General features: G+C 47.9%; 1 protein-coding gene across 1 annotated transcript in view; it reads right to left on the bottom strand.

Annotated features, from left to right (window-relative positions):
• Positions 1-8,267, bottom strand: part of LOC102436240 (carcinoembryonic antigen-related cell adhesion molecule 21-like) — a 43,563-nt gene that overhangs the window by 23,813 nt on the left and 11,483 nt on the right. The gene's annotated exons all lie outside the window — the stretch shown is intronic.

Raw genomic sequence — 8,267 nt, 5'->3', positions numbered from 1 at the left:
GGACGAGCTAATTGCGTAAGCTTCATGGCTCTCAAGACAGGTGTGTGCGCTGTGTGCTGTCCCTGAGACCTGATGTCCCTGCATCCACCAGCACTGATTGGTGGGTCTGACCTGAGCCTGGAAGAGTCCAGCCCCTCTTTATGGTTCCTTTGTGGCCTTCAGGCTTGTCCACAGACAGCAGGAAGCTCTGGAATCCGAATCACTGCATGAAAGCGGGAGGTTGAGGGGGGCACCAAGAAAATGACTGAATTTCCTGCTAATTTAGATGCTGGTAGTGCGTGCCTTTGGAATTTAACAGAGAGTTCATGGATATTTTCTTGGACATACATAAGAAGGTAGTTGTAACTCAATATATCGGTCCTCTTTGTTTCTTGATGAGTATGGCTAATTGTTTATCAATTTTTTTCCTTTCAAAGAACCAGTTCTTTGTTTCATTGATGTTTTTGTATTGTTTTTTGTCTCTATGGTATTTATTTCTGCTCTACTGTTTATTATTTTCTTCCTTCTACTTACTCTGGCCATTTCTTGTTGTTCTCTTTCTAGTTCTTTATGTTTTAGGGTTAAATACTTTATTCCTGTTTTTTAAAAATATATTTTATTGATTTTTTACAGAGAGGAAGGGAGAGGGAGAGTTAGAAACATTGATGAGAGAGAAACATCGACCAGCTGCCTCCTGCACACCCCCACTGGGGATTTGCCCACAACCAAGGTACATGCCCTTGACTGGAATCAAACCCAGGACCCCTGATTTCGCAGGCCGATGCTTTATCCACTGAGCAAACCCAGTAAGGGCTATTTTTTTGTTTTTTTGAGGTATGCCTGTAGTGCTATGAACTTCCCTCTCAGGACTTCTCTGGTATCCCAGAGATTTTGAGTTGTTGTGTGTTCATTTTCATTTGTTTCCAGGAAGTTTTTTATTTCATTCTTGATCTCATTGGTAACCCATTCAGTGATTAATAACATGCTATTTAGCTTCCAGGTGTTTGAATGTTTTTGGGTGTTTTTACTGTAGTTGATGTCTAATTTAATTCTACTGTGATCTGAGAAGATGCTTGATATGATTTCAGTGTTCTTGAACTTGTAGAGACTTGTTTTGTGCCCTAAAATGTGGTCTATCTTTGTGAATGTTCCATGTGCACTTGAGAAGAATGTATATTCTACTTCGTTGGGCAAAATGTTCTATAAATGTCTGTTAAATCCATCTGATCCTGTGTGTCCTTTAGAGTCTCTGTTTCCTTGTTAAGTTTTTGTCTGGAAGATCTGTCCAGTGAAGTCAGAGGCGTGTTAAAATCCCCTACTATGACTGTATTTTGTAAATCTTTCTGTTAAAGTCCTCTAGAAGACTTTTTATATATTTAGATACACCTATATTGGGTGTATATATGTTTACCAGGGTTATATACTCTTGTTGGATCGATCTCTTTAGTATTATGTGTGACCTTTGTTGTCTCCTGTGATGGCCTTCATTTTGAAGTCTATTTTGTGAGATATGATTATTGCTACTTCACTTTATTCTTCTTTTCCATTTGCATGGAAAAAAGATTTTCCATTCCTTCACTTTCATCCTGTGTGTGTCTTTTGTTTTGAGGTGAGTCTCTGTAGACAGCATATAGTTGGGTCATATTTTTAGTTTATTCAGCTACCCTACACCTTTTGTTTGGAGTATTTAATCCATTTACATTTAGGGCTATTATTGAGAGGCACTTATTTATAGCCTTTTTAATTCTATATGGCTAGTTTTCTCTCTCTTGTGCTGGGCTGCATATCTGGTGCTTCGGCCAGACGGGGCACGCTGTGCTCTCTATTCCTAGAACAGATAGATAGGAAGGTGGTCACTGTACTGATGCTATACTATGTCGAAAACAAATTGTGTAAACAAGGCTTTGTAACTAACTTTGTGGTTTTTGCAAATAAAAACGCTGTAACTCTTGTAGTCGGCACTGCAGTTCTGCCTTTGCTTCGGCAGGGTGCTGTAACTGTAGTCACTGGCCAGCTTAATAAAGGCTCCTAAATCTTGATCTGAGTCCCTGGTGGTTGTCTCCGCGGGTCACCCCATTACATTTGGAGGCCCCCAGTGAGATCCACTCCGGCCGAGTTGCGGGTGGACAACCTGGACGCCCCAGGCGAGGACACTCCAGACTCTGTCCCGGGTCCCAGGGAGCCGGAGTGTTTTCCTCCCAAAACTGCAATCTGAAAACGATGAGCCACCCAGACCTCCAGCGGGGAGGTAAGAATCTGGTATCTGTCTGTGGAATGTTCCCTTTAGGACTCAAAAGAGGGCTGGAAGCAGCGGAACCTCGGAGTCCGACCGCCCAGACATGACGGAGTCTGGGGGTCCTGGTCTGGGCAACCTTAGGTTGCATTTGTCTAGTTTGTTTTGTCTTTGTTCTTTGTTGTCTTTGTCTTTGTCAAAATGGGTCAGGGTCAGTCATCTTCGTCGACCCCCTTACTATGTTTCCTTGAGAATTTTCAGGACTTCAAGAGACGCGGAGAGGACTACGCCACCCCCGTTAATTATTTTGATTTACAGAAATTTTGTGAACGAGAGTGGCCCACGTTTGGGGTTGGGTGGTCATCCACTGGGTCCTTTGATCTAGGGACAGCATTTCGGGTTCATCACATTGTTTATGGTCGTCCTGGCCACCCTGACCAAATTCCCTACATCTAGATATGGGTAGACATCCTCACTGAGAAACCCTGGTGGTTAAAGAAATGCCAATGCCCCGAAGAAAAATTGGGACAGAGACAGACTATTTTGCTGACAAAGCCCCCAAAAGGCGGAAAAAAGACAGACCCTAACTAAGGTCTTGCCCAATGACCCCGAGGATGAGGTCTCAGGACGTCAGCCTCTACCTTATGTCCCCCCACCTGGGACACCCTCGGGAAGCAGACCCACGGCTCCTGTGGAGACATCTCCCCAGCCTCCCCCGGGTACTATTCCTGACCCAGGTCTAAGTCCAGAGGTGAAAGCCAAAGCAGGTCTTCTGGGGGCTTCTCCCCTTTATCCCCCCATCCCTCAGGCCCTACTCCCTGGTGCGGGGCAGGCTGCAGAGTCGAGTTCCCCGCCGCCGCCACAACCTCTGCCATGGCCACCCACACAAACTCTGTCGACCAGAAACCCTTTTAGTCCACCCGACACTAGGACCGGGGCCTCTTATGGACCTCCAGGGGACCCCCAGAGAGGGACTGAGGAGGCTTCCGCAAGTGGGCCAGCCCCCTTGTTGCCATTACGTCAGGCAGGCCCCCTAGACTTAGGGCTGGACGGTCGAACTTTTATGATTTATGTCCCCTTTTCCACTAGTGATCTGTATAACTGGAAGAATCAGAATCCATCCTTTTCTCAAAACCCCCAGAATTTGGTCTCCCTCCTTGAGTCGGTTTTCTTCACTCACCAGCCGACCTGGGATGACTGTCAGCAATTACTTCAGACTCTCTTCACCTCAGAGGAGAGGAAGAGCATAAGAAATGAAGGAAGAAAGTTGGTCCTTGGGCCGGACGGACAGCCTGCCACTGATCCAGGAAGAATAGAGGTGGTTTTTCTGGCTAGAAGGCCACAGTGGGACCACAATTTGGACCAAGGGAAGGAGGCTCCAGACTCTCCTCAGGGCCATCCAAGCTGCCACTCGGAAGCCCACTAATCTCTCCAAGGTAACGGAGACCGTGCAGGGACTGAGTGAAAGCCCAACCGCCTTTTTAGAGAGGCTTTGTGAGGCATACCGGGTGTATACGCCAATTGACCCGGATGTCCCAGAAAATTGGCGGGCCATTAATATTGCGTTCATGTCCCAGTTGGCCCCAGACATTAGAAAAAAGTTACAAAAGTTAGAAGGCTTTGAGGGGAAGTCACTCTCAGAACTGGTTGAGGTTGCCCAGAAGGTTTTCAATAATCGGAAAGACCAAACTGCAAACCTAAATACCAAAATGGCAAAGATCTTACTGGGTATGAACGAGGGGAAGGGATCAAGGCAAGGCACCGGGAAGAAAGACAGGAAAAAGAGACAAGGCCAAAGGGCCAGGCTGGGGAAGAACCAATGTGCTTACTGTAAAAAGGAAGGACACTGGAAAAGGGAATGCCCCAAAAGACCGGAGATAAAGGAAAACCCAGTGCTGGTCGAGGAGGTGGACTGAGGGCGTCGGCGCTCTGTAGGCCCCCAGGAGCCCAAGGTAATGTTGACAGGCTAAGACCCCCTCAGAAGACCCCTACCTCTGAGAGCTCCAAAAAGAGATACCCGGAGTTTGGGCTGAGGGGAATCCACCTGGGCTGGCGAGACACCGGCCTCCCATAGTGATCCAGCTCACCAGCACTGCCACTCCGATTCGGGTCAGGCAATACCCGATGAGCCAGAAGGCAAAGTTGGGCATAGCCAAACACATACAGAGACTGAGAAAGGTGGGAATCCTAATACCTTGCCAGTCAGCATGGAACACCCCTTTACTACCTGTCCAGAAACCAGGAATGGAAGACTTTAGGCCTGTTCAAGATTTAAGGGAGGTAAACAAAAGAGTAGAAACTATCCATCCTACCGTCCCTAACCCTTATACTCTCCTAGCTTACTTCGGCTGGAACACCGGTATTATACTATCCTAGACTTGAAGGATGCTTTCTTCTCCCTTCCCTTGGCACCCCAGAGTCAAACAATTTTTGCTTTTGAGTGGACAGACCCAGAGGAGGAGAGTCAGGACAATTGACTTGGACCAGACTCCCTCAGGGATTTAAGAACTCCCCCACTATATTCGAAGACTCTCCTGTGGCCCAGGGAAACCAGTTTGCAGACAAAACAGCCAAAGAGACTGCAAAAAGACCAGTAGGGCCGCTTGAAGTACTGGTAGCAGTACCACCCCGGAATCTACAGCCAAACCCTGTTTACACCTCAGAAGAAAAGGAAACAGCCACAAAATTACACGCAAAAGGGACTTCCCAGGGATGGCTACTAATACCAGATGGAAGGCCTTTTGTTCCAGAGGCTTTGGGCCGAATCATTGCCTCCCATACACACCAAAGTACTCACCTGGGAGGAACCAAACTAGCTGAACTCCTGGGAAGGGAATACTACATACCAAGGCTACATCGGATAACCCGGGATATAGCCAGAAGGTGCCAAATTTTTGCCCAGGTAACCCCAAGCCCACTGGTGATGGTACCACCGGGAAGCTGGTTCCAGGGATTGAGTCCTGGTGACGACTGGGAAGTGGACTTCACTGAACTACACTGTGGACAAGGAGGTTACCAGTACCTCCTAGTGTTTGTAGACACCTTCTCCGGGTGGCCGGAGGCATACCCGACCAGGGCTGAGACAGCACACATAGTAGTTAAGAAACTCCTCTCCGAAATTCTCCCCCAGTTTGGCCTACCACCATACATGGGATCTGACAATGGCCCAGCGTTCATCGCCAAAGTAACTCAATCCCCAGTTGAGGCCCTTAAGGTCACCTGGAAGTTACATTGCATTTATAGACCTCAAAGTTCTGGACAGGTAGAAAGGATGAATCGGACTCTTAAGGAAACATTGACAAAACTAAAATTAGAGACTGGCAAAAACTGGGTAAGTCTCCTCCCCTTTGCTCTGCTCAGGACCGGATGCACCCCATATGTAAAAGGGCTGACTCCTTTTGAAATCATGTTCAGCAGACCGCCATCTCTCCTCCCGCAGCTGCAGGAGGAAGAGCTGGCTGCGCTATCTAACTGAAATCTCCTCAAGTCCTTATAGACACTCCAGACCAGCTCAGCGGCTGTGCACTAAATCACCCGGGCAGCTCATCAGGAAGCCCGCTCGCCCAACCCTAACAGCCCACCTGTGTGTGCCCCTGGTGATTTGGTCTGGGTGAAGTGACACGATCCAGGTACTCTTGAGCCTCGGTGGGAAGGGCCTTTCCAGGTCATCCTAAGCACCCCAACTGCTGTCAAAGTCGGGGGAGAGAAGCACTGGATTTACTGCACACAAATCAAGAAGGCTGAAGACGCATCGGGACAATGGCCTGTAGAGCACACAGCAGACCCACTCAAGGTCAGACTGAAAAGGGACCCTATCTAGGCATCCTCCTTTTATGCCTCCTGGTTTGGGCAAGTGGGAATCCCCACCAAGCCCCAGTTTACTCCTGGGAAGTCACCAGCACTCTGGACGGTAGAATCATTGGGAAGACCACCACCTCAGGGCCCCCGAAGCTGCATACTGATCTTTGCAAAATATTTGGGAAAGAATGGAACCACCCCCTCACTATAAGGGGATCTGGGATGTTAGGGGGAAATACTGGGTATGTATCTACACAGACATATGGGTGTGGAAGCCTTAAACTTGAACAAGACCTATGGAGAACCCAGCATTATGTCTGCCCCCAAGAAGGGCCCCCGGAGTGTGGGGGTGAAGATGATTTTTGCTGTGCCTCTTGGGGCTGTGAAACCTTAGCCCCATGGAAGACCACTGACTCACTACTCCGGTTTACCAGGACAGTGAGGCCTGGGGTACCCACGGCCAACTGCTCGGTTGGGGACTGCAATCCAGTAATACTATAACCTTTAGACTGGAGGGCGGACTATTGGGAAGGGGGAAAAACATGGGGGATTCGACTATATGTGTCAGACCGGGATATGGGCAAACTTTTCACCATTCAACATTGCACCCTTCCCCTGGTCTGAAACCCTGTGGTTCCCCTGCATCCAATATTCCAACCTGAGCCCCCATAGCCCCCAGGCCTAGGCAAGCTCCAACCCCACCTCCATCTGTTCCGGGAACGCCTGAGTGGAACAACACAGAGACACTGGAGCCAGCCCCAACACCAACCGGATCCTCGGGGGAACTTGAACCACCACCGGATACATCTCATAGGGGTTTATTGGGTACTCTAGAGGCTATGTTCCACTTCCTTAACAAAACTTTACCCAATATGTCTAAGGACTGTTGGTTATGTCTAAACCCTGAACCACCTTATTATGTAGGGATCGGGGCAAATATCTCTTTTGGATGAAATGCTTCCGAAATTCGCAACTACTCAGTTGAAAGCTTGCCTGATGGTCTCTGCATATGGGGCCACCAGTCTCGAGGTCTTACCTTAGAGGACTTACAGGGAGCTGGTACCTGTATAACCCTGGTAAATTACCCCCTAAAGTCCTGCCCATATTCTTCCTCCTGTACCCAGGTAATAGAACTTCCTAAGGAATATGATGAATCCTTAAATAGATATTTTGTTGCACCAGAGGGTACCTGGTGGGCATGTAATAATGGAATTACTCCCTGTGCTTTCCCCCCAATATTACTATCAAAATCAGATCCGGGCATTTGCATCCTAACCCACATACTCCCACAGGTATATTATTACTCAGGAGAAGGAGGAAGAGAACATCTATGGTTAGAGCCCAGGCGGTACAAAAGAGCATCAGTCCTGGTGCCCCTCCTCATCGAGCTAGGCATAGCAGGATCCACAGCTGTTGGGACAGCTGCCCTGGTAACTGGACAACAAAACTACAATGAACTAGGGCAGCAAATTGACCAGGACCTCAGCAGTCTTGAAAAATCTGGAGGACAGCTTGAAAACTCTCTAAGCTCTTTAGCAGAAGTAGTTTTACAGAACCAAAGGGGGCTAGACATGTTATTCCTTAAACAAGGTGGATTATGCCTAGCTTTGGGAGAAGCTTGTTGTTTTTATACCAACCACTCAGGAGTTATTCTGGAAAGTTTAAGCCAGCTTAGAAAATGCCTCTTAGAGAGGAAAGAAGAAAAGTAGAAGGAAATTGGTATGAAAACCTCTTTACTCGGTCACCCTGGTTAACCACCCTCCTGTCAGCCATAGCCGGCCCACTGGTCCTGCTACTTATAATTTCACTGTTCGGTCCATGCCTCACTAAATGCTTACTTAATATTATTCAAAGCAGAATCCAAGCTGTCAAGCTCATGGTCCTCCACACCCACTACCAACAAATCCCTAAAGAAGGCTGGCAGGAAGCAGAATCAATGATTTGATTCACAATAAGACCAGTAGGGAATGTGCTGGGCTGCATATCTGGTGCTTCGGCCAGGCAGGGCATGCTGTGCTCTCTGTTCCTAGAACACATAGATAGGAAGGTGGTCACTGTACTGATGCTGTACTGTGTCGGGAACAAATTGTGTAAACAAGGCTTTGTAACTAACTTTGTGGTTTTTGCAAATAAAAACGCTGTAATCCTGTAGTCAGCACTGCAGTTCCGCCTTTGCTTCGGCAGGGTGCTGTAACTGTAGTCTCTGACCAGCTTAATAAAGGCTCCTAAATCTTGATCTGAGTCCCTGGTGGTGGTC

Source organism: Myotis lucifugus, unplaced genomic scaffold (genome assembly GCF_000147115.1).
Source record: "Myotis lucifugus unplaced genomic scaffold, Myoluc2.0 scaffold_1381, whole genome shotgun sequence".
Classification (NCBI taxonomy): Eukaryota; Metazoa; Chordata; class Mammalia; order Chiroptera; family Vespertilionidae; genus Myotis; species Myotis lucifugus.
The sequence above is the reverse complement of the archived record's forward strand: the minus strand, read 5'-3'. Positions and strand labels throughout refer to the sequence as shown.